The following is a 23,737-nucleotide window of genomic DNA, read 5'->3' as shown; positions in this document are numbered from 1 at the left end:
ATCCTATACAGAAGAGATAAGGAAGCACAAAGATTAAGCAACTCTCGATGTCCTTGTCCTCTATCTGTTATTTTCTTTTGCTTCAAATGGAAAGAGAACAAGCATCAATAGCTCTGCTGGTACTGTAGGACCCCACTTTATAGATAGAAGAAATATTTTTAAGTACATAAAATGTTGTGCTTGGAAAAAAAAAACCAAAAAAATAAAAAAACAAACAAGCCCTTCTTCAGGGCTTAGAATACCAGAAGAAAGCACTTTGCTAGTAATAATTTACATAAAATACAGAGTTGGTGTCACAAGGTTTTTGTGGCCAGAAAAATGGGTTTTGGCATCCAGACTCACAAAAATGCCTGAAAGTCCAGTGCCCTCATACTTTCTATTTTTCCCTGAAGGGAAAATTCTCTTCAGAAGAGCATCTGCTGGTCTTGCACACCTTCTGGAGTGGAGCAGGCAAAATAATTCTGCAGCTGAAGGGGAAAGACTTCTCTCTCTGTTTCCCACTGCTACCCTTAAATTTCAAAAGGATGATGGAGTAGAAGGATCCTAGGGCTCAGAGGGATTGACTTTGCCCTGTTCCTTCTGTGGGCCATGGGCATGGTTTCTGGGTCTTCCTCCTACCCTCCCCCACCTTCTTCATTCCTGCAGAATTTGGTCTGGGAGAAAAGGGCAGACTTCACTGCCACTGTTTCCCTCAGTTTGAAAGACCTAAACCTACCCTGCTGTAGTTGCTTTCCTCTTTCCCTAAGAACCTAGGAGAAGATGCTAAAGATCCTTAGGAGCAGGGATGGTCCTGAGTGAACAAAATACACGGGAGCTGTGGAACTGCTAAATGCTGGAGAACAGGTGTAACAGATGGCAGACACAGGAAGGGGCAAAGGCAGGGCTTGGAGAGAGCACAGGTTTGGTTTATAGATTTTCAGGCTGAATAAAAAGCATTATAGAAAGGTGAATAAATTGTGGAAAACGCTTACTGCCACATGTACACATTGGGAACTACTGCAAACTTGAGAGATTTAGGATCCTGTCTTGCTTATTGGGGATCTGACTTGTTAATTTTTGTGGTTTTGTGTCATTGGCACTGCTGGATCAGAAGTTTAGAACTGTTTCATGGAAGTCTTTACAAGCTCTTCCAGGGTGTCTTCCCTTGTTATTTTGGAACTTACAGTTAGTGTGGGTTTGATGAGACTTCCATCAGCATCTGAGCCTCCCAGTTTACCAGTGCAGGCACACAGTTTGTGGTGAGTGGCAGTGGGGCTGTGCCCGTGTCTCATCCCCAATGGGCACAGCTGTGAGCAGCAGGTGAGCAGCACTGACAGCAATGAGCCATGGAGTGCCCAGGGGCACTGACCCATCACCAAAGGGAACAGAGGGCACACAGGTGCAATGCATGAACGTGAGGGTATAAAAGGTTGGGCTAAAAAACCCAAAAAACCCACAAAAATGAAAACAAACCTTCAAGAAGGGCAGATGCTTGCAGCCTTGTGAGGTAAGCTGGTGTTACTCTGTAGGGGCAGGTGCCTGAAGCCTTCTGGTGTGGTATGGTGTTATTCTTTATGGACAAATGAGTTGAAGATTTCTGAAATTGTATGGTGATACTCTGTGTATTGTGGCTATTTCAACTGTGATGTATTCTGAGACATACCAGGACTTTTGTTTTCCTTTTAAATCAGCTTCAAGTCACTGGACTGTTAACCTGCTGGCTTTAGTTTTTTGCTTTCTTTCATCTGGATTTCAGCCTTTTTTTTTTTCCTTTTCTACTTCTAGAATTGATCTTTCCTTTTTAAATTGCAGACTGACCTCCCTGGTTGACACCTGGCCATCTTTTGTTTCACTTTTGGCTTTCCATTTACTGTTTACTTCTTCCTTACTGTGTTTGTTTCCTGCTTTGTGACTTTCTTTTGTGTTTTAATCAGAAATACAGGTCTTCCATGCCAGAATCTGAGAAATTCACCCCATGAAATCTCCCCACTGAATACAGAGAAAATGGACGGAAACTGAAATGAGGATTTTGTGGCAAGGTTCAGCATATAACATTTTTTAACTAGAGGATTTATGAAAAGGCAGTATGATTCTCTGTTCTGGAAATATTGTGGACTTTGATGAAATAACATCTTGTTTCCTCCAGGAAGGATGTATTTTGTCCTGGTTACAGTGGAATTAATGATTTCTCATGTAAAGAGCTTGGAAATACCCAGAGAAGATGTTGCATTACAGCTGAGACCTTACGTGTCCTCGTGCTGTGTAGATGTGAAATTGGGAATGGCAGTGGCTGCTGAACATGGCTGCTTTCAAAGCACTGACGACGAGGTGGAAGGCTCTGTGTTTTGTTCCCAGCCTCTCTGCTCCTTAAAATGTTTACAAGCCCCAGAGCTGGCTCAGAATGCAGCGAAGTTTAGCTAGTTATTCTTGTCATCAATTATTAAGGCTTTGGAGACAGGAGGTGGGCTGGGGCCATCACGGGTTTTGCTGCCTTAGGCAGGCCTTGTTAGAGGCTGTCTGTGCTGCTTGGTGCAGAGCCGAGCTGGGGGAGCTGGGGCAGCATTGCCTGCTGCTGCTGCAGCCCCTGCCTGCTCTGTCCTCTGCTGGCACAGCCTCATCTTCTTCCCATGGCTGCAGCTATGGCATGCATGTCCCTGCTTCAGTTACCAAAGGTGGGGCATCTCCCCTGCTCTTCCCCACTCCCTTCAGGTTTGAAGGGCTGGAGGTTTATAGCTGCAACACTCACTGTGGTTTTCTAATTTCTGGGATTTTTTTTTTTCAGTATTGTTCAGAGCTGCACAGAATAACTTGTGAGGTTTCTGAGATCAAGGGAAGATATTCTGTCTGGTGGCTGGCATGCTGCATTCATCAGTGTAGTGCCAGGCCTCTCTGCACTCTACCTTTGTAATTTTTTTTCTATCTCCTTTTTTTCCCCTTTCCTTCCTTTGTACTCTCTCTAATAGCTGTATTTTGTCTTTCCTTGTCTTATTCCCTGCTTCTTTGACTGCTGTCTCTTTTTACTGTTTTTGCTTCTCCAAACAGGATCTGCAATTTCTGAGGCCGTGGGAGGGTGACAGTTCAACCTGACTTTTTACTATTTATTCTCGACTCCCAGCAGTTGAGTCTCTCTAAATGATATGTTTGGGTCTCTCCTCTCCTCCTTCCTTTTCACTCCTCTCCCTTCAGCACAGTAGAAGGACTGAAGCAGGTACTTGGGGTACTCTCACTCTCTTGGGGTGCACCCTGGAGGTGCTGGGTACCAGACCCCATACGCTGTGAAATGGGACCCCTGCGGGCCAGGCTGCCTTTGCCAGGGCCACATCTCCTGCTCTGCCTCGGTCCCCTGAAGTCCGGGAACAAATGCCAGCGGGAGACGAGGCTGCTGCCGTTCCTTGCAAGGGTGCATGGTGCCACTAGGGCTCTCCTCACTAGATGTCACTGTGAGGCTGAGTTTTGCCTGCCACAGGCACTGCAACCAGGAGATGGTGTTGGGTGATGAGTTTTAGGAAGGCCCTGCCAGAAGCAGGGGGAGGGCATGGAAGAGATTTTCAGGACAAACGTGGAGTTGTTGTAGGTTTTACCCATCCCTGACAAGTTTTGGGAACAGAACCAGCAAGATACACGGGAACTTTGGGGTGCAAATCCATACCACTGCCATGGAGCACACATCCTGTGTGACAGTCATCAGGGTGACTTTGTTCTGAGTCGTGCTCATCTCCTGTTGGTCACCATACCGGTTGGGCAGTGAGTCTCTTGCTAATTAGTGCTCTGCCCGGGATTGCTGTTTACTGTCCCATCTGCCAGTAGCCCTGTCCCCAGCAGAGCTTTGTACTCAGAGTGGCCATGGTGCTGCCTCTCTCTCAGGGCTGCTGTGGAGAGGATCCCTGGGAGGCACCGTGGTGACCCCCAAACACGGTGGGGGTGAGTGGTGGAGGGAGGCTTGCCAGGGGCTGGGCTTGTGTTGTGTCTGGTGCTCCATGTGTGGAGTCTCGAGGCTTGACTTCATGTTTTCAGAAGGCTGGTTTATTATATTATGATATATATTATATTAAAATACTACATTAAGATTATACTAAAGGAATAGAGAGAAAAGATCATCAAAAGGCTAGAAAGAATAGGAATAGAATGCATAATAAAGTCTTGTGACTGCTCACAGCCTCGACACATGTGGCTGTGATTGGTCATCAATTGAAAACAATCCACACAGACCAATCACAGATGCACCTCTTGCATTCCACAGCAGCAGATAGTTATTGTTTACATTTCTCTCCTGAGGCTCCTCAGCTTCCCAGGAGGGAAAAATCCTAGCAAAGGATTTTTCATAAAGTATCATGACTACAGGCTTGTCTCTTGCTAAGGAAGCTAGGTGGCTGGAGCCATGGGCCCCTGATGCTGAAGATGTGGGGCATGAGTGCAAGGCGGGCCTTTTGTCTCTTGAGCTTGACTCCCAGAAATTGAATTCATCTAAATCAAAAGACCATCTCTTCCCTTTCTTGTATTCATTGCTCTGCTTTTTGTTCCTTGAACTTTGTAAACTGGACCCCAGGATCATGTCTGCAACCTTTGAGAAGTCCCTGCTGAGCAGAACCTGTAAACTGTGTCCTAAGGGAGAGTAGCTACTAATAAATGCCCCATGAACCTTTGTATCAGTGGCACAGATGGTATTTAGGAGAGTTAGTTTGTTTAATTTTTAAGTTAATCCACTGCAATTTGAACAAGGGTTACGTGGATAGCCATCAGCTCCAGGGAAGCATTTTGGTCTGGTTGTGTGTAGCTGTACAGCCTCTTGTCTCACTGGGAACACCGTGATTTATTTTGGGATGAGCGCACACCCCATATACATGTCAGCATCCACGTGAGTCTCTACCTGGGTGTACTTGCACAGAGGGAGAAGTGCCATGCAGGCACAGTGCTCAGCTGGTGTCGTGCAGCCAGATCTCTGCGTAGGGTTCAGGTGGCTGTAGGGGACTCTGTGTTTGTGTGCAGCCTGGCTCTGTGCATTTACACAGGCAGCAGTGCTAGCAAAGATGGGAAAGCAACTGGATGCAAATCACCAGGATCTGCAGCCCTTGTGGCCGGCCAAATTGGTGGGGAGCCCCAGAGACTTCCCCACTGCACTCACCTTGCCCTGCTCTTTGAGCTTGTGCTGCACTGGAGGCTGAATCCAGCTCCACTTGCTCCCATGCCAAGGCACATTAACAGTCACTTTATCACAGTGCAGCCCAATTAATATTTGATTCTGGTGAATGAAGGAGGGCAGAGAGATTAAATGGGGTTGCTAGCTGGGGTGGTGGGAGTGGTGAGAGGCAGACGTGCTCTTTTTTGTGCAGCCCAGAGGAGCAGGACTAAAAGGCTTTCTAGGAGGAGGAATGAGGATTCTACCAGGCTGAATACTCTGTGGGATGATGCAGGAGGAGCAGTGAGCTGCTTGAACCCTCTGGGCCCTAATCATACAGCTCTAATAGAGGGGACATGGCTATTAGCTGGTGCTGATAGAAGGTGTAGGACTTGAAGCAGACCCCTCCCTGCAGGAAGAGAGGGACAGATCCAGGCCACAGAGTTCTGAGGAGCAACTTCTGTGTCATTTACTTGATGCATTGGCAGATAGCAACGTGGTGTCAGTGGTGCACTGTCGGTTCTGCTCAGCAGGATGTGTGGCTTTGCTTTCACAGCCCAGGCAGGTGAGATGAGGCAGATGGACTCTGCCTCGTGGCAGAGGTGACTCCTGTGCCATCCTCTTGTTTGCAGAGCTGCCTGAAGTCCCCTGAAGGCTGGGTGGCCCAGCATTGCTCAGCTGGGTCAGGAGAAGCTGGTCTGGGCAGCTGCTGCTTTAAGACTCTCCCAGGTGTGATTGTCCCTACACAAGTATGCATCATTTCACTTCCCAATTGAAAAGCCAAATGAAGTTTCCAGGCAGTTTGCAGTTTTTCTGATTCGCTTATTTGCTTTTCTTCTGTTCTTTCCTTTTTTATTTTTATTTTTTTTTTCTTTCTGTCTTCTGTCTGTATTCGCTCCTGCCAGCGGCCTGCTTGGAATTTAGTTTGTTTCAAGGGCAGGAGAAATTCATTTTCTGATTTCATATTTGGTGCAGAATAGCTTCTCCCCCTCCTTCATTCCCTTTCCCTGCCTTTTGCTGAAGTAAAGAAGGATGTCTTGGCAATATTTCCTTTTTAAAATCCCCTTCTGCTCTCTTGTAGCTATTTGGCCTCTTGGCTGACAGTGTGGGATAAGTGCTACCAATGCACTCCTTTCCTGATCCAAGAGCTGGAGAATACACTGTTGGGCATATTGCAGAAAACAGAGTGAGAGCACATCTTATGACAAATTTAGCTGAAAACAAAAGGAAAATAAATATTTAGGACAGTTGGAGGGGTTTTCATCGTCCCTGGGATACCATCTCAGGAGCTACTGAGCCCCTGGGAGTTGTCAGCATACAGAGAATATCTCGGGGTCCAGCAGATATGGGCTGACCCTGACTGCACCTGGGAGCACTGAACAGGAGCACAGCAGCCAGGAGGTGCTAGAGCCAGTTTGCAGCAAACATCTGGTAACTATAACATTTTGTTCTGGAAACTGTGGGATTTTGCAGTGGGTTTAAAATTTCCCAGCTAGGCATGAAGGAACTGAAAGCAACTTCCCAGCTCCCACAGCCCAGTGATGTACAGGTTCTGTGCGTGTGTGTATGTGCAATAATTTTTGGTAGAGAATATTTGTGAGATGCGGTGTTTATGTTACCTTTTATCAAGGAAGAATCGTTTATCTCAGCATTCTAATTATGTTCCATTAAAATGCAAATTTGGGTTTATGCGTTGAAATTGTCAGTACCATTGCCATGGCAACAGGAGCTTGAGGGAGGGGAATTGGAATAGGTGGGACTGTGCATCTCACTCAAAATCACTCTGAAATATCTCCATGTAATTGAAATACAGTGTCCTTTCCCAGGAATGGTGGCACTTTTCCCTTAGATAATTTGAGGCATCACTCAAGTTCTTCACAGAGCTGTTCTAACAGGACAAATGTGTGTGGGGCACCAGGTAACTTCCACCAAAGTGGAGGAGCTATTGCACAGGTCTGTCAAAAGGCAGTGAATCCTTCCCGTTTGAGCCCCCATGTGATGCTTCTTTTGAGGTATCTTGCACGAAAGAAGGAAGAAGAGATCCCTGATGACTTCACAAATGTCCACCTGGAAGCCCTTAGATGCTGCCACGGTTACTGGAAGGTTTAATGCCATCTATGCTTTTAAACCCACTCGCCTCCAGTTAAACACCCACTCAAGCTGCCTGCACTGACAATGTCCTTCAGCAGTGAGTTCTCCACATCAGTCATCCTTGATGCAGGATGAGTTCTCCATGCTGCTGTCTTGGGGCCCTGCTCCTTCCTCTGTTTGTTTTTATGTCAAGATGGTGTGAATCTGTGTCTTCCTCCTCCCTTTACCAAGTACAGATGGAACTCCTGAAGCTTGTCTCCCTCCCGTTTAAGAATCAAGTGTAGGGGTTTAAGGATGCTGGGTGGAAGTGAATGCTGAGAGAGATGGAGACAAGGCTGAGTACATTTTACAGAGGAAAAATGTGCCTTTCTCTTTTGGCTGTTGACTGAAAATTTTGATGATAAATAAAGCATGGTGAGTTAATTCCCAAACTGCAGTGACAGCTGGGCAGGAAAGACAAGACTAGGTCTGTTTTCTGGTTCCCCATCCCTGATAAGAGGTTTACAAAAATCATCTGATACCTCATCCTGGTTTTGTCAGGGGAATTTTTTCCTGTGCACTGGGATCTGATTTGCTGATAGTAAAGTCTAGATACAGTCTCATGAACCTGGTGATCCAAACTGCAGTTTCTATTGAGTATAATTGACTTGGACAGCCTGAGGCTGGTTATCATCTGTTTAACAGTAAAATAAGGAGGAAACATTCAGAGCAGGGTTTAGTTCAACCTAGGGAGATCCCAAGCAAGGAGAGGCAGACTCAGGTACTCTCTCCACTATGAGACAGAGTGGCAAACTGGTGTGGGTTCAGTGGAGGGCCATGAAGATGGCTAAGGAGTTGTAGCACGTAACATGTAAGGAGATGCTGAGAGTGCTGGCTTTGTTTAGCCTGCAGGAAAGCAATTTAAGGGGGAACTGACTGGTGAGGCAATGGGGGATGTGTGTAGACAAAATGGAGCTGGACTCTTCTCAGAGGTGTGTGTCAGGGGCAATAGGCAGCAAAGACAAGTTGCAACTTGCAAAATTTCAGCTCTGTATGAAGGAAAACCATAAACATGAGGGTGGATCTGATGTGTGATGGTGACCCAGAGGTATTTTGGAGTCTGCCTCCTTTGAGATACTCAAAACTCAAGCAAACAAGATTCTGAGCTACCTGCTGTGGCCTTGAGCTTAGCCCTGCTTTGAACAGGGATTTGGATTGGAGCCTCCTGAGGTGCCTTTTAACACCAGTCATTCTGTGGGCTCCCACTGGGGGCAGGTTCTGTGACGCACAGTGAAATAGGGAGCCCACACGGTTCTCTCTTCTAGGATGAATCACAAGCAGAAATAATCTGTTGGCTTCTTTTACTGGAAAAAGCATGACCCTACTGTGGACCATCAGCTTCTGCACTGGGGGAGTTATGTCTGTGCAGTGAGCACAAAAGTGATGGGGATGGGGTCTGGGCAAGGGTTTGGATGTCAGCAGGACAAGAAATACATAATTTGCTACTTCCACACTGGGCAAGCCATTAACTTGAGGAGATTGGCTTTCCCAAGAGTGACATCTGACTGGGAATGAGGGATAGGACTAAAAGAATACATTTTACATCTCAGGCTTTCTCAAGGAGCAGATTAAAAATATGATAGAGAATGTCCTTCCCTTCCAAGTGGAGAAGATGGTAGAGGGAATAAAAAAAAGGTGATATTTCAGTTTCTGCATCTGAAGTAACAAGAAAAGGCATGAAAGTGGCTGGTACCTGAAAGCAGAGCAATTTATAATTGGTTTTCCTGTGAAAGAAACCTTTTCACTACGTTCAATATTATCATCATTATACTAATCAGCTTCACCAGCAAGGAGGATAACTGAGAATGAGAGAGAAAATATTGTAAGGGATGTAGAAGAACACATTCAAAATAACTGTGTTTTGGAGAAGATTTGCCAACAAGTGATTACAGAGGGAAAGACAGAAGGTGAGACAGAGACCAGAAGAAAAAGTGGAGAAGAGAAAATGACAGGGTGGAGGAGAGTGGGAGAAAAGAAAATGTATATAATTTCTGTAAATCTCTGCATCCCGTTCCTTCACACACAGAAGTATCCTCTCCTCCCTCAGCTGTGCTGAGTACTTCCTCTGGCACCATTCTGGTGGCACTCTGTTTCTTCTGGTGATCAGCTGAGGGGCTTCAGCCCATAACTTCTGCTCCACATTCCTGCCTGCAATTCCCAGCTCCCACCCTCCTCTCCACCTCCCCAGCCAAGCACTCTGCTTTAGAACAGAGTCTTTGTGCCACATCTCCTTCTGACAGCCACACCGAGGTGCAACAGAAGCTTCCTCTCTTACTGGGCTGAGGTTTTACTGGCTGGGAAGATTTAACCCTGTGTCAGCTGATGTGAAGGAGCTTTCCAAGATAAGGAATAAATGCTTACTTTACTAACAGTAGCAAGAGATAGTTTTTGCCTCACTGATATGACAAACTCCCAGGTAGTCCCTTGTCACCCCACACTTCTGTAGTGATTCATGTGACACTGTGTGAAAACAACCTGTGACACTTGTCCTTGCTGTCCGGGTTGGCATTGCAAAGTATTGTATTTAACCTTGCCTTTCCCAAGTGAGGTCTTCTAGTAGCAGCCAGGGCAGAGGTGCTGAGATCTCTAGCAGAGGTGTCAGAGCCAGGTGAGGGTGATGCTTTCCCTCAGCACGTGCTCTGCCCCTTCACCTGCAAACCCTGCTTGTGCACCTGCACACATCCAGGCTGGTGGGGATGGCAGCACTGCACCCTCAAGCAGCCATTCCCTCGTCCTCCCTTCCCTCTGCCTGCCAGAAACGGATCGCCATGGGCTGCTTTCCTCTCACACCCCTGGCTGTTCTAACATATCCTCAGGGAAAGTGTAAGACTGGCTGTGGCGATGAGATTGTGATCTTTCCTTTTTTTATTTTTTTTTAAAAAAATTGTCAGTGGAGTTTCCCTTGCCATTTTCAGCAGATCTAAAAAAAACCCCTTCATCGAATATTCAGCATCTTCCTGGAGCTCGGCGGTAGCCAGCGGGGGCTGTGGGTATGCAGGGGATGACTCACGAGTCCTGGCTTGTTCTCGGGCCCCCAAGACTCCTCTGCTTCTCTCCCTTTCTCTCAGCCAGCAGTTTGTGCTGATTGGCCTGTGGCTGCCAACTCTGACGGGGATCTAGTCGCAGCAGAGCTCGGAAGAGGGAGGCAAGAGGCACTGCTTGCAGGCTGTGGGGATGGAATGGGAAGGGAAGTTTTTACTGGAGTGTGGGGATTACTGAAGGAGGGTGCCTGGAGGCTTTGCATGAAATACTGGGGGTGGCCTAGGGAAGAAATGTGACTGGCAGATGTGGTGATTCAAAAGACCCTTATTCAAAACCACCTGTACAGATCCCCCTCAGCTACCCCAGGCAGCCCCCCCATCCCCTCCCACAAGCTCATTCCTAACAGAACCTGAGCCAGCGCTGGCTCATTTTCACACCCTGTTGTTTGGTCATTGACTAAATTAAATTTCAATTACTTTTTTCTTATTAAAAAAACTGGTGAGAACAGCAGCTTTTAATTGGAAGCAGCTACTTGGCCTGTTGCAGCAGTGAAGGGTGTGCAGGTGGTTTGATGAGGAGGAGGAGGCAGGGGAGGTGCTGAGTCATAGGAGGAACCTTTCTGTGGACACGTGAGAGTGCACAGGAGTGGCTGGGTGTCTCTCCAGGAGATGTGGCATGACCTGCTCTGCTCCTTCCCAGGAAGTGGTGCTAAAAATGCCATCTGATGGCCCCTCACTTTGGGGGTGTGCACCAGCTGCCAGCCCTGGGAAGGGGAGCCACGCTGTAGGGTGAAATTGGTGTTCTTCAAGAGATCCTCTATTGGTCCTTTATGGGTGAACATGAGCAGCTGTTGGTGATACCCTTGTCCTGATGGGCTGCTAAGGGTGTAGCTTGCTTGTCAGGAGAGCTGGCACAGCCTGACCTTACCTCTCTGGGAATATGTCCTCCATGGCCCTTCAGCAAGCTGTCAGGCTGAGGAAAGACAGTAAATGTCTTCACTTGTGCACCTGCTGGGGCTTGGGGAAGAAGCGTGTCTGTCTGAAGGCACACATTGCTTAACTGCTCCCAGGCCCCTCAGATGAGCAGGACAGGAGCTGTGCAGGAGGCAAAGCTGTCCTGGATCCTCTGGGAACTCCAGGAGTCATGACAGGTGCATTGTTTTGGATCTCTGGTTTCTGCTGTTGCTCAGGTTTTGGTTTTTTTTTTCTTCTTTTCCCTCTAAGCTCCTCACTGTTCGTCTCTGAGAAATGTAACCCGTGACCTCAGTCTTCATAACTGTGTCAGTGATGTGGGTCAGGAGCACCTGGGGCCCCTTTTCTCCTGGTGACATCTCCTGGGTACACATTGACAGGTAGTCAGGATTCATTGTCTCTCAAAGAGACCAGGAAAATAAGCTTGTGTTTGAATCCCAGGTGCAGAGAGGGTCTGCCTGTCACAACCAATTCAGCTGCTGCTCTGCCTGGCAGTGTTGTTCTGTTTTATGGGCTCCTACTCACGTTGCTCTCTTTTTGTTTTGCTTGCTATCCCCCTCACTCCTCTCCTTCTCTCTCCCTCTCCTCCCTAAGCTGCCTCCCAGCAGAGACTGGCCATTAAACCAACTGCACTGAGGCTGAGGTGCACACAGGCTTTAGGAAAAGACATTGAGCACTCGCCCCTGGTGCAGCAGCAGGACACCAGGAATCTCCAGGAGCATCCTCTGCCAGGGAGGAGGCTGTTCTGGGACAGTTCATGAGCTGCCCCCTGCATCCCACAGGCCAAGGTGTGTGTCTCTGCATCCTCCCTAAGCTGCCTCCCAGCAGAGACTGGCCATTAAACCAACTGCATTGAGGCTGTGAGATGCACACAGGCTTTAGGAACAAATGACACTGAGCACTCGCCCCTGGTGCAGCAGCAGGACACCAGGAATCTCCAGGAGCATCCTCTGCCAGGGAGGAGGCTGTTCTGGGACAGTTCATGAGCTGCCCCCTGCATCCCACAGGCCAAGGTGTGTGACTCTGCACTGCTTGAGCTGCCAGCATATGGGTGTGCAAATTTCTGCCGTGGTCCGTGGGGCCAGCAGCTGCTGTGTGTCAGGGTGTGTTATGTACGGACTGGTGGCAGTGGAGGAGTGGCTCAGCTCCCTCATGCAGCTGTATCTGAGCCAGGGTAAATGCTGTGAGCAGCTCTGCTCCCCCTCACCTGTGGTCAAAATATAAATGCAGATGCACTTGGGGTGTCTTCTGGCGTTATTGGAAGGGCAGTGGTGTAGAGGAGGAATTACAGGTATGTCTGTCTGATAAAGTGACAGAGCATGGAGGAGGGGAGGTTTGGAAATGCTGGAATTTGGACAGCTTACAGTGGCCCTCTCTGAAGGATGAGAGTGAGGTTTTGATGTAGTCACTTTTTCCCCTTGGGAAGTTTATTTTCCTGTCATGATGGCAATTTCTCAGGTGTCTGGACTGTGAAGGGTGTGTGGTGGAATCCTTCAGTGGGGAAAATGTGGGTCAGAAGGGTGAAAGTCTGGGCACTGGGCAAATAAGAACACTATCCTGGAGGACAAGGATAGAGGAAAGAGGCAGCTCTTCAGACAAACAGACTCAAATAGATTTCGTGAGTTATTTTTTATCTGGGAAATTAAATGCCTCTCCCAGATAGGGACCAATGATTTGGCCATGGCTGTGTCTAGAAGCTGTGTTGAGGTGGCCATGGTTGCCATGGCTTCTCAGCACAGCAGTGCAGGGTGCTGGTACTGGGAGAGTGACATGGCTGTAGTGCACAGCCAGCCATGCTGGTGGCAGGCAGGGTGCCCCCAGGCCTTTGCAGGGGACAGAATCCAGAATCACCTGAGGTGGGATCTTTCTTGGTGCACCAAAGGGTCAGTGCCTGCTTGGAGTCTGTCTCACTTTAAGCTGTTCCCCTCACAGCGGTTCCCCCTCATCATAACTTGTTTGACTGCCAGGGATTTGCCCAGGAGTGGGTTAAACTTCCTCGTTAATAACTAGACCGATAAAAATCACTGGAAAAGGTAAATGAAATGCTGCTCTGACACATCTGATGCAGAGGGGGAGGCAAATTCTCCAGACTGGAAAGCCATTGTCTCCCAGGGGTTTTCAGGTATCACATCCTCGATGGAAGCAAATAGGACATGCCAAGCTCCTTGAGAGCATCTGGTAATGTGGCATGGAGGGAAGATACAGGGACAGATTGGGGCCAACACTGCTTTTTGATTTTATTTTGGGAGGGAGCTTCACAGGACAGAGGCAGGCACTGTTTTAATCTTTGAGCTGAAGAATAAAGTGCAAGGGGCAGAGACAAGACCAGCTGCAGGGCTTCTCTGGGGGGGAGAGTCTGTGGGCGATGAGCTGTGCAAGGGAAGAGTGAATCAGCCCCTGCAGGATGGAGTGATGGACCCAGGCTTGGAAAGATCAGCAATGCCCAGTGCCTGAACACTCAGACTTTTCCTTAGCATGAGCAGCACCTCCAGAGACTGATTTCCCTATGACATAGCCTACAGTATTAAACAAATTAAAAAATGGTTAGGCAAGTATTTCAGCTACCTCTTGCTGTTGTCAAGGCAGCTTTGTTGCAGGCAGTGGTGAGGACGGCAGCAGAGGCTGACTGGCTGCTGCTGGGCAGAACATCCCAGTGGAGGTCACACAGAAGGGAGTGCTGGGCCAGGGTTTGGAGCAGGGGCTCCTGCTATCAACCGCTGAATCTTCATCCTGGGGCTCACCTTTGTCAGTGACAACTTGTCAGTGCAGGAAAACTGCAGCAGATCCCTCCCTTTCTCCTGTGCCTCTGCTCTGAATGTGCTCAGAAATTAAAAAGAAAAAGGTGTTGGACAGGGGAAAATGTGGGAAAACCGCTTGGAAAAATAACTTTGCTGTAATATAGGGAAAATTGTGTCTTATTTTGTTGAAACAGACTCGGTTTAGAAGGAGGAACATTAAGGAACACTTCAGGGAAATCTTTAATCAGGTTGCAGCATCCAAGAGAAACAGTGTAGGAGAAAAAGACCGGAGGGAAATGAAGACATGGAGATGCATTAGCAGATAAATAGCATGTAGCAGTCTCTGGGCACTTCCCCATAGCTGTGCTCTGGAAGGACCATCTGGGTTTTCCTTTCAGCAACTCCAGCTCTCCAGTACAGGAAGAGAGGGATGCATGGCTTAGCTCTCCCTGTCCTCTGCTCAGCAGAAGCTTTTCCTTGACCTGGTGTCTCATTCTAATATCCAGAGCTTGTTCCTTTAAGCATTTATGCCTCCAATCAGGCCTCCAATCCCACTGCCATGTGCAGCCATAAACAGGGATAAACACTAATTAACATGGTAAATAGCTTGGCCTTGTGTTTTCTGGTTACAGTATCATGGTAATTATTTCCCGCTCCCTGCCTGTGTACTCCTGCTGCCTGATTTTGTGCTCTGTACATCCTTGCCATCCTGATTATTGCTGGTTGCATTAAAATTGGTAATTGCCCTCTCCTGTCTCCCATCCACGTCTTGAGGAGGGGACTGGCCTAAGCCAGTTTCACTGAGGTGATCAGGGATGATTTAGGGCGATGGGTACCATCACTGAGCTCTCTGTCTTTTCCAGGCTGTACCCTCATGTGCAGGATGTGGGGTCATGCTGAGATCACACAGCACAGCATTTTCAGGGAACGCACTCCTGCTCACTGGGGCTTTGTAAAATATGGGAAGAGAAATGGCCAGCTGGGCAGCTCCTACCCGTGACTCCCACTGCTGAGGCTTTGTCTCTCTCCCTTTTGGCCACCTTGCTTCAGCAAACATCTTTGCCTCTAGCAGAGAGTGTGACTTCAGTCTGGATTTTTGCCTGAGAGGGACAGCTGTGCATATGCACACAAGTGTCCATGAGGTGGCTGAAGGTCCTGCTCACTGAGGAGGGACAGAGAAAGATTCCTCATTTTGGTCCTCTTGACAGGCATCCCAAGCTTAGCTTCTCTCTAATGCAGTGTAGTTGCTTTGGCATCTACGTGCATGGGCTGCAGCCAGTGCAGAAACATATGGGTTCAGTGACCTGACCACTCATGTGGAGCCTGCTCCACCTTATGAGCCAGGCCTCTGGTTTCTTTCTAAATTCTTCTGGGTTAAAAAAGTCTCTGTAATGCAGTGTGCTGTGCTGTGCTCTTGTCTCTGCTCTTCCCCAACATTCCTGACTCATTTTTCCTTCTGAATGTTCCTCCTTAGCCACCGTCCTGCACGCTACAGTAGGTAGGTACATGTGTCTGGCTTATTTGCACCTAGCCCTTTCTGATATGTATCAGAGGCACTGGAGGCAGCTTCTGGAGCTGGGGTAATTGCACATTCTCTCCCTCTCTTCCAGTGGCCAGGATATTAGTATGAGCAATTTGTTAGAACCCTCTCTCAGGTCCTGATTTATTCATGATTTCACCTGTGAAATGTCACTAAAATGGTTGTGTGCTCCCCAGTTATGGATGATCTCTCCCCCCTTTCCCCTGTGGAGGCACATTGCCTTGTAGCCCCTGTGGGCCTGGTGGGTTGGATTGTGCAGCACTGTAGGGCTCATTGGCAGATGCATTGGCTGCTCCTCATGTACACAGGCATATGCCTTAGCTGACCCAGTTTTTTATTTTGCTGGAGATATATGAGTGTTATTATTCACAAAGTGTTGCAAACACATGCTGGGCTCTGTGAGACTCTCAGGAAGACAAAATAAATGGGTATTGCTCAGGAAGAAATGGCCAGGGGAGAAACAGCTGCTGTTTCTCCACGAAAAGCACCACAATAGCAACACTTGATAGTGGTGGTGGCCACAGGCCATTTGGGATTAGACACCCACAGAAGACAGGCCTGGCTGTGTCCTCAGGATGTCACTGACTTCATATTCATCCCCGGATGATCAGTGCATGCATTATTCCCAAGAGGTTTGGGCTGGCTTGGTTTCAAAGCCCTGAAGTGCAGGGTGATGCTCAGGCAGTCTGAGCATTGCACACCTTGCCCTCCTCACCACTGAATGTCCTGTACTGCAATGCAAGCCCGTTGTTGCTTCTGTCCAGTGTGCACACAAAGAGCTGAGAACTCTTCTCCTTTTTTAGCAAACTTGTATGCATCTGAGGATGGTTATTGCACCTCTTCTCAATGGTCTGTAGTCGAGACAGTTTCCTTTTGCTCAGTACCTTTCTGGTAGGTCATGCTTTCTGCATCTCTGCTCATGGTGGCATGGTTCTCCCAGCTATTTGGGGAAGTGCTGTGCTCTCCTCCCCCATCACTCTCAAGATGATGGAAGAAAACCTGTCCATCACCCGTGGAACTGTAAGTCCTTACAGAGAGGCATGCTATCCTTCACTCCTCAAAATACCACTTTGACTGCATGTCATTTTCTGAGACAACCAAAGTCATTCATCAGATTTGCCTCACAAGGCTTGGATTGGAGTGTACTGCTGTTCACTAAGGCGATTAATTCTAGCAAAGTCTTGGCTTAGATGTGAGCCAAAAAGGTGTCTAAAGGAAAACTGATTTTGTGTGTGTGTCTCCTTTTGAACGTGTCTGTAGTGCTGATCTAAGGGGCGGAGAACCTTTCAATTCACCCTGTGCAAGCTCCCATGCTGCTTGGAAAACCATCTCGGCAGTGGAAACCCACTCTACTGCCTGCAGTCAGCAAACAGATGAGCTTTCCCTGGGTGGCTGCCTTCAAAACCAACCTTTAGGTCCCCTCAGCCAACATATCTGCATGGTCAGGATTTTATTGCCTCCATCCAGGGTGCAAAACAGCACATGAAAATTATATAGCAAGATTCTGCCAGTCTCACCATTCCACAGTTTTTTATCCCCACAGTTTTTTATTCCCCTGTCTGTTCTATGGGCTAGCAGAAACTCATTCTCCTCTGAGATCTCATTTCATTCAAGCACCTCTCTTTACCTTCATCCTCTTTCTGCCCACTTAGGGAATCCCAGAATGGTTTTTGTTGGAAGGGCCTTGAAGATTCTCCAGTTCTCTGGGAGGGGAGACCTTCCACTAGCCCAGGTTGCTGAGAGACCCACTGAGCCTGGCCTTGCACACTCACAGAGATGTGGGGCGTCCACAGCTTCTCTGAGCAACCTGTTTCAGTACCTCACCACCCTCACAGAAAAGAATTTCTTCCTAATATCTAATCTAAATATTTCCTCCTCATGTTTAAAGCCATTACCCCTCATTCTATCACTATGGTCCATGGTAAAGAGTCCCTCCCCAATTTTTGCAGGACCTCTTTAAATACTGGAAGGTTGATGTAAATTCTCTCTGGACCCTTTTGCTGTAAGCTGAACAACTCCAACTCTCTCAGCCTTTTCTCACAGAGGAACTGCTTTAGCCCTTGAGTCATCTTTGTGGCTCTTCTCTGGACCTGCTTGAGTGGGTCTGTGTCTTTCCAATATTGGGGGTCTCAGACCCAAACACAGTGTTCCAGTACTTGTGGTTGTAGGCTCTGCCTACCTGCCATGGCTGAAGTCTTCTCCTCAGCCTTGGTCTCATCTCCCTGATGCTGCAGTTCTCAGCTTTGAAAATTATTTCCTCCCTGCTTGCTTTTCCTCATGCTGCATTCTTCCCTGGGATCTCACCCCAGTGGCTGTGAGAGCCTCAGCTGACATTTGTATTTTGGGAGTCACCTGCCTGCACGTCTTCACCACTTCTGCTCCTGCTGCACTCATCTGAAATGTCACCTGTCCTCTGTCCCTCCCTCCCTGGTGTCCCTGGCTGCTGGAAGTTCAGCTCACACGCAGTGACGCACGCAGGAGCAGCGAGCGTGTGCTCAGGACATAGAATAAGCACTTGGCTCCTACAGGCTGCCTTGCAGCCCTGGGCTCCAACGCTCTTCAGCAAAATGATTGAGATATTACCCTCTGCAGAGGGGGAAGGTGACTCACACAGAGATGGCCAGCCTGCCTGTGCCTGAGCTGGGAGGAGAATGCAGGTAGCCTGAGCCTGGTGCTTCCCCTTGGGCAGGCAGTCCTGCCTGAGAGCCACCCTGCCACCAGCGATGTCTGTGCAGGTGAAGATGTCCCTGTGTGGGCACAGGCTGGCCTTGTTCTGGCTGTGAGTGCTTGTGAACAAGTGTAGGCAGGTATGTGAGTGCTGGAAGGCATTTCTAGGCATAGACAGGCCTCCCGACCCTGGTGGCTTTCACAGGATCTGAACTCTCTGCCTGGCTGCTCTTCAGACCCGGGGAGGGGAAATGAGGAGAGTCACCAGGAACTGATGACAGCAGGGTGGCTGGAAGGGTGTGGGAGGCAGAGCCTGTGCCTGCTATGGCACAGCAGTTTTCTGGCTAACAATGGCTCTATCCCACCTCAGGGCTGGCTCCTGAGAGCTCTGAACTTGGTTTGGAGTGCCCCAGTCAGGTAGCTTGATAGACAGGCCAAGATCAGCAGTAGCCATGGGTCTTAGATGAGCAGCCTTCTCCCTGGAGCTGTGTGGTAGCCTTTTAGCTAGGGAGGATGGTGTTGTGCTCTCTTGATTTGCAGATGAGAGTAAGCATTTCTGAAATGCTCTTGGCTACTTTGGGACCTTTGCCTTGCTGCCCAGTTGACATCAAGGCATGTCCTCTTTGAAATGGTGGCTCTGGAATACTGATGGAGACAAGAAGCCAGATATTTTTTCTGTCCACACGCAGGCAAAGTATTTTGTGGGTGTCTTTTTGGTGTGTTATGGGGAGTTGTTTCACATGGAACTCTTCTTACTCTTCATCTCACAGTTTAAAACACTGGAGTCCTTTCCTGCCTGTCCAACCCCCTAGCACCAGCCTGCTCTGCACATTGCTGGGGCTGACCTCGTGTCGCAGTGGGCTTCAGAGTGGAAGGAAGCTTTTCTGCTCAAAGTCTGTACATTAGAGAGGGCAGGACAGGCTGATCAGAGGCATGCTTGTGCTGCAAGCTGGAAATAAACCCTGCTGTCCTTGCCCAGGCCTCCTGAGCAGCTCTTGGACATATACAAGGCACACTACAGTGCTGTGCAGACACTGCCTGGTACCAGCCCTGGAGCAGCTGTATCAGCAGAACACTTGGGCTGACCGTGGTGGCTCTGTGCGCGTCCTTCAGCTCTGGCTGTCCCGTGCAGCCCTGGGTGCTCAGACAGACTGTTCTCCTTGCTCCATGGCCAGCCAGTGCACAACTCTTCCTTCCAGGTTCGGTGTGCTGCCAGCACTCCCTTCCCAGCCCGCAATGGATCGCTGTGCCCAGGGCTTGGCAACCCCGGGGGTCGCTGTGCCCGGTGTATTGCTGTGCCCAGGAGTCACTGTGCCCAGGGCTCGCTGTGCCATGCTGGCGGCGGGGTCAGCGGTGTGCAGCCCTGGGAAGAGGCAGGAGCCTCGCATCAAATCCCCAGCCTGACGCGAGGTGATGGAGCAGAAAGAGTGAGCGACAGGGAGGGAGTGAGAGACTGGGTTCTAGCCTGGGAGCAGAATAGCAAACTGGCTTATTATTAACCATAACCCCTGTCCCTTCCTAACCTTGCATCTGATAAACTGTTCTCTGATTCTTTTGTTTGTTTATTTTTTCTTCTTTTTCTCCCTCAGGCACTGCTGTAGCTCAAATTTAGCCTCCAATATTTATATCTTTTTGTCTCTTCTATTTCCTTTCTTATTTAGAAAATATACTCAAGAGGACTGTGGGACTTGGGAAGAGTTAGAAGCACGGGGTATGCCACATTGCTTTAGCTGATCTACTCCAAGATCTGAATTTCTGCCCATACTCTCCCTTCACAGAAAAGTTAAACAGCCTATCCCAGTGAAAAACACAGCTGTGTGATGGAAGGTTTGGCAGGAAACACCTACCTCACCCTCCCCATGGCAGTGCACACCTTGAAGTGTCAGATTTGGTTTCCATTAGATGATATTTGATAACAGGGGATCTCCCAGCTGGCTGCTGGTAGAGCTGACCCACTCTGGGGGTGCTGAGCTGGGACTGGGCAGACCTAGGTTTACATCTGCTCTGCAGGGTGATCTTGAATGGATCACCTTCTTCCTCTGGACCTCAGTTTCCTCGTCCCTAAGATGAGAACTAACTAAGTGCTTATGTAACATTTCTCCAGCTGAAAATTGCTGGAGGAGATGCCTTGTTTTATACTTCAACAATAGAGGAGAAAGTATATCAGCAATTTCTAGACATGGAAAATTCCTTGCTGGTAGCGTCAAGTTCCTGGAAGGGCATATACCCTCTGATGAGGCAGAAATCAGTATGCACTGTGCTTCAGATAGAGCTGGAAAGAGAGAATGTTGGGGAGATAATCACCCCAACAGGAAAGGTACCTCCAAGCTTATGTCCTGGGGATTTGATCTTTTTAATTCCTGCTCCAAAGCCTAGAATAAGGAGCATTGGATGAAATAAATTTTCACTTATGTTGGAGAGCAGGTGAGTCTCAAACCTTTCATATTGTGCCAGTTTATGCTTTTGATTCAGCAAAAGGCATCTTTGCAGTTACCCCTCCGCTGCAGTGGTGAGTCCTACAATAAAAAGCACATTTTCCTTTTCATTCTTATATTGTTTTGTTCCTTTAGTCCATAGCTTCTCTGCCAGAGGGTACAGTATGATGGAAAAAGGTTGAATCCATCAGTGGTTTAGGTGTCCTCTATCATTTGTGCTGGGAGTTGTCTACTGCCTTCCCTGGGCTTTTGTTGCTCTCAGGAAAAGCAATGTCTCAGTCAAGGTCATGCCTTTCCTGAGCTGTAGCAAACGTGAATGAGTCTCACTTTCTGTTGATCTGAAACCATGCAGACTTCCACCTCAGTACTTTTCCACTTCTGCCCTTGGCCCAGGACTTCTTGGGCCAGGCTACATTGTGCAAACCCATCATGAGGTGTCACTGCAAGATCGCCTTTTTATTTTGCCTTTCTAAATCTTCCTCCTTTGCTCTTACTGGCCCCAGCAGCCCTCTTGGTTTTCGACCCCTTGCTGCTCCCTGCCACTCAGCAGAGTGCAGAGGTTTGCCCTGGCTCCAAAGCCAGGTGAGACAAAGCAGTTCTGCAGAACATGGCACAGAGCCTCAAAGAGTTAAGGCCAAAGGGATGGATGGGTGGTGGGAAGGACTATCTGTTATTTGAGGCACAGATTTCCTCTCTTCTTTTTTTTTTTTAAGCAGTGAACATGCCTGAGAGGAGACTGCAGTCTGCCCTGGGGGGCTCCCTAGCCTTTGCTGCCTTTTTCTCTGCTTCCTGGAGTAGCTGCTGATCGGAGGAAGCCTCTTGCCTGTTCTGGCCTCCCTCTGGCTGTGTGAGGGCAGGCAGAGGCTGCCTGACAGAGCCACGGAGCACAACTGAGCCAGGAGAGCATTGGATCTCTTGGATGCTGCTGACTTCAGCCTAAACAGAGCCTGTCCTTCTGCAAACACACTTGTTAGATTGCCTGTGCTCTCCAAATGAAGGGCTGGTGCTTCTTGCATGGAGAATGTACAGACTCTCCATGTTTCCTTTGGGTTATCAGTGGGGTGAAGCAGGTCAGAATGGCTCAGCTTTGATACTTGCTGGGAAATCAACTCTCTAATATTTTGTGTGAAGATGAGAAGGTTTGGAGCAAGATGACAAATAGGTGCTGTATGAGACTGTCCTTTCGGGACTGATGTACCACAGTCCAAACCCAAAGGATGTCTTGGGGAACCTCAGATCCAGGTTTCACCAATGGGTCCCACAGACTTACATCTAGAGAAGATTCACAGAGGGCTCTTGAACACAATGCTCCTCTTTCCAGCATCTGCTTCAACTGCAAAGGTGATCTTCCTTTCCTGGACTGAGTTAAATTGAATTTCATCCCTCGGAGACCTCTCTGTCAAATACACACTCTCTCATTATGCTTTTCTTCTCCACTGTTGCTTTTCATAGAACCACCTTTTTGTAAATGGTCTTTGTTTCTTATCTATAAACTTGTCTGCCACCATAGTTCAGAGCTGCCCTTTGGGGCGGAGATTCCTTTTTCTCTTGCACGCTCTTTGTTTCTCTTCTCCACTGGAGGGATTAATTTATAATTTCCCTTTTGTCTCTTTCTGAGCTCCTTTTTTTTTTTTTTTTTTTTAACCATCCCTTTTGCTGTTTCAGATGAGGAGGGATGAGGTGAGGGCATATTCCAGCTTTAGGATGTTAGGATGTTACAGATCCACAGTGACCTCCTGTGCAGCTGATGGCCACTTTTCAGCTTTGCAGCCTGTGTCTGAAATGTGACAATTGGCAAATGGGAGAGTGACCGTGGCACCATCCTGCCATAAATGTGTGAGGGACAGTGCTGGGAGTGCCAGCCATGCTCTGGCAAGTGAAAAGATTTGTGGAGCTCTCATAGAGCTACCCTTTGCTGATGACAAAATCTGTTTTCTGGTCTCAGAAGTGGACAATAGCTGGCAGTGGTGTCAGCCTTTGCTCATGGGGCACCTGACAGTGTGACAGCCAGGGCCGGAGGCATGATGGCAAAGTGACATCATGCCACAGGGCAGTGGGCTGGAGGAGACAGCACCTTGCCAGCCCTGGGGCATGCGTGTGGGGTCAGGAGTGGAGCTCTGTGCTGGAGCAATGGGACAAGAGATCCCTGGGAGGGAACTGGTGTTCATCCTGTGAGCTGTGCAGCTATGAGGACCAGCAGATCAGGAGGACCTGACTGCCAGCAGCATGGCTGGGAGTGCTGGGCCAGGTCTGGAATGCCTTGGCAGATCTGTGTGAGGAGCTGTGCTTAAGAGTCACAACACTGAATCATTTCCCAGAAATCCCCTGTCAGTCTAACCATAAACACCAGAGTGGAAGGTGGGGACATGTGTTTCTTCAATTTCCTACAACAAAGCAAGCATAAAGGGGATTAGGAAGGCAATGCTGGGGGGAAAGAGAGAGAGATTTAGTAGGGAAGGGAACATTTCGATTTAGATGGATAAAATGCAGATTGAAGTTGTTGGGCCAGAACAGAAGAACTTCTCAGTCTACATATTTAGCTCAGTGAGGTATATAAACAGAAACCTACAGCCAGCTCAGCCACTTCTCCCCCAGTGGAGTGAGTCATCAGCCCTTGGATCTAAAGTTAGGTTCACGTCAGAGCTTACACTCTCTCTCTCATTTTATTTTTCTCTTTCTATTTTGAAGGATGTGGGAAAAGCTGGGCTCTGTCTCCTGGAAGCAGCAAACATAAACCCACAACAGCAACAGATGCAGGACCTGATGCCCTACGTGGAGCACTGTAACAAATATTGCTTTCTGTCTGAGTGCTCCTCTTCCTTGCTGCATGCCTGGGGATGAACTTGGACAACATGCAGCCATGGCAAATTTGGGCACACAGTGGACCCAGCTCCAAGGGGTTTTGTGCACTGTGCAGATGAGCTGGAGGATGGAATGGGCTGTGCAGCCATTCCTGTGGCACAGCAACAGGATTCCCTGTGTCTGGCTCCCATGTGGCACGCAGGGGAGCAGGATCTGTGGGAAGGGCTGGGGCTGGCTCAGCTGGCAGAGGGCAAGATGATGCCAGTGAGACTTGGCTGGAAGAAGCCTTTAAAGTCAGTGTAGGTTGCTGCCTGGTGGGCTCAGCCCACAGCCACCTGCAAACCTGCAGAGGGGAGGGCTGCATCTCACTGAGCTGT

General features: G+C 48.5%; 1 long non-coding RNA gene across 1 annotated transcript; it reads left to right on the top strand.

The window, feature by feature from the left end:
* The first annotated feature begins 1,447 nt into the window (after positions 1-1,447).
* LOC120510128 lies at positions 1,448-23,737 on the top strand. Its single transcript, XR_005629422.1, has 3 exons — positions 1,448-1,486; positions 21,275-21,899; positions 23,247-23,737. It is a non-coding gene; the product is annotated as an uncharacterized LOC120510128 (long non-coding RNA).

Source organism: Passer montanus, unplaced genomic scaffold (assembly GCF_014805655.1).
Source record: "Passer montanus isolate IOZ18808 unplaced genomic scaffold, ASM1480565v1 scaffold55, whole genome shotgun sequence".
NCBI classification, from domain to species: Eukaryota; Metazoa; Chordata; class Aves; order Passeriformes; family Passeridae; genus Passer; species Passer montanus.
This window is presented reverse-complemented; position numbering and strand designations above follow the sequence as displayed.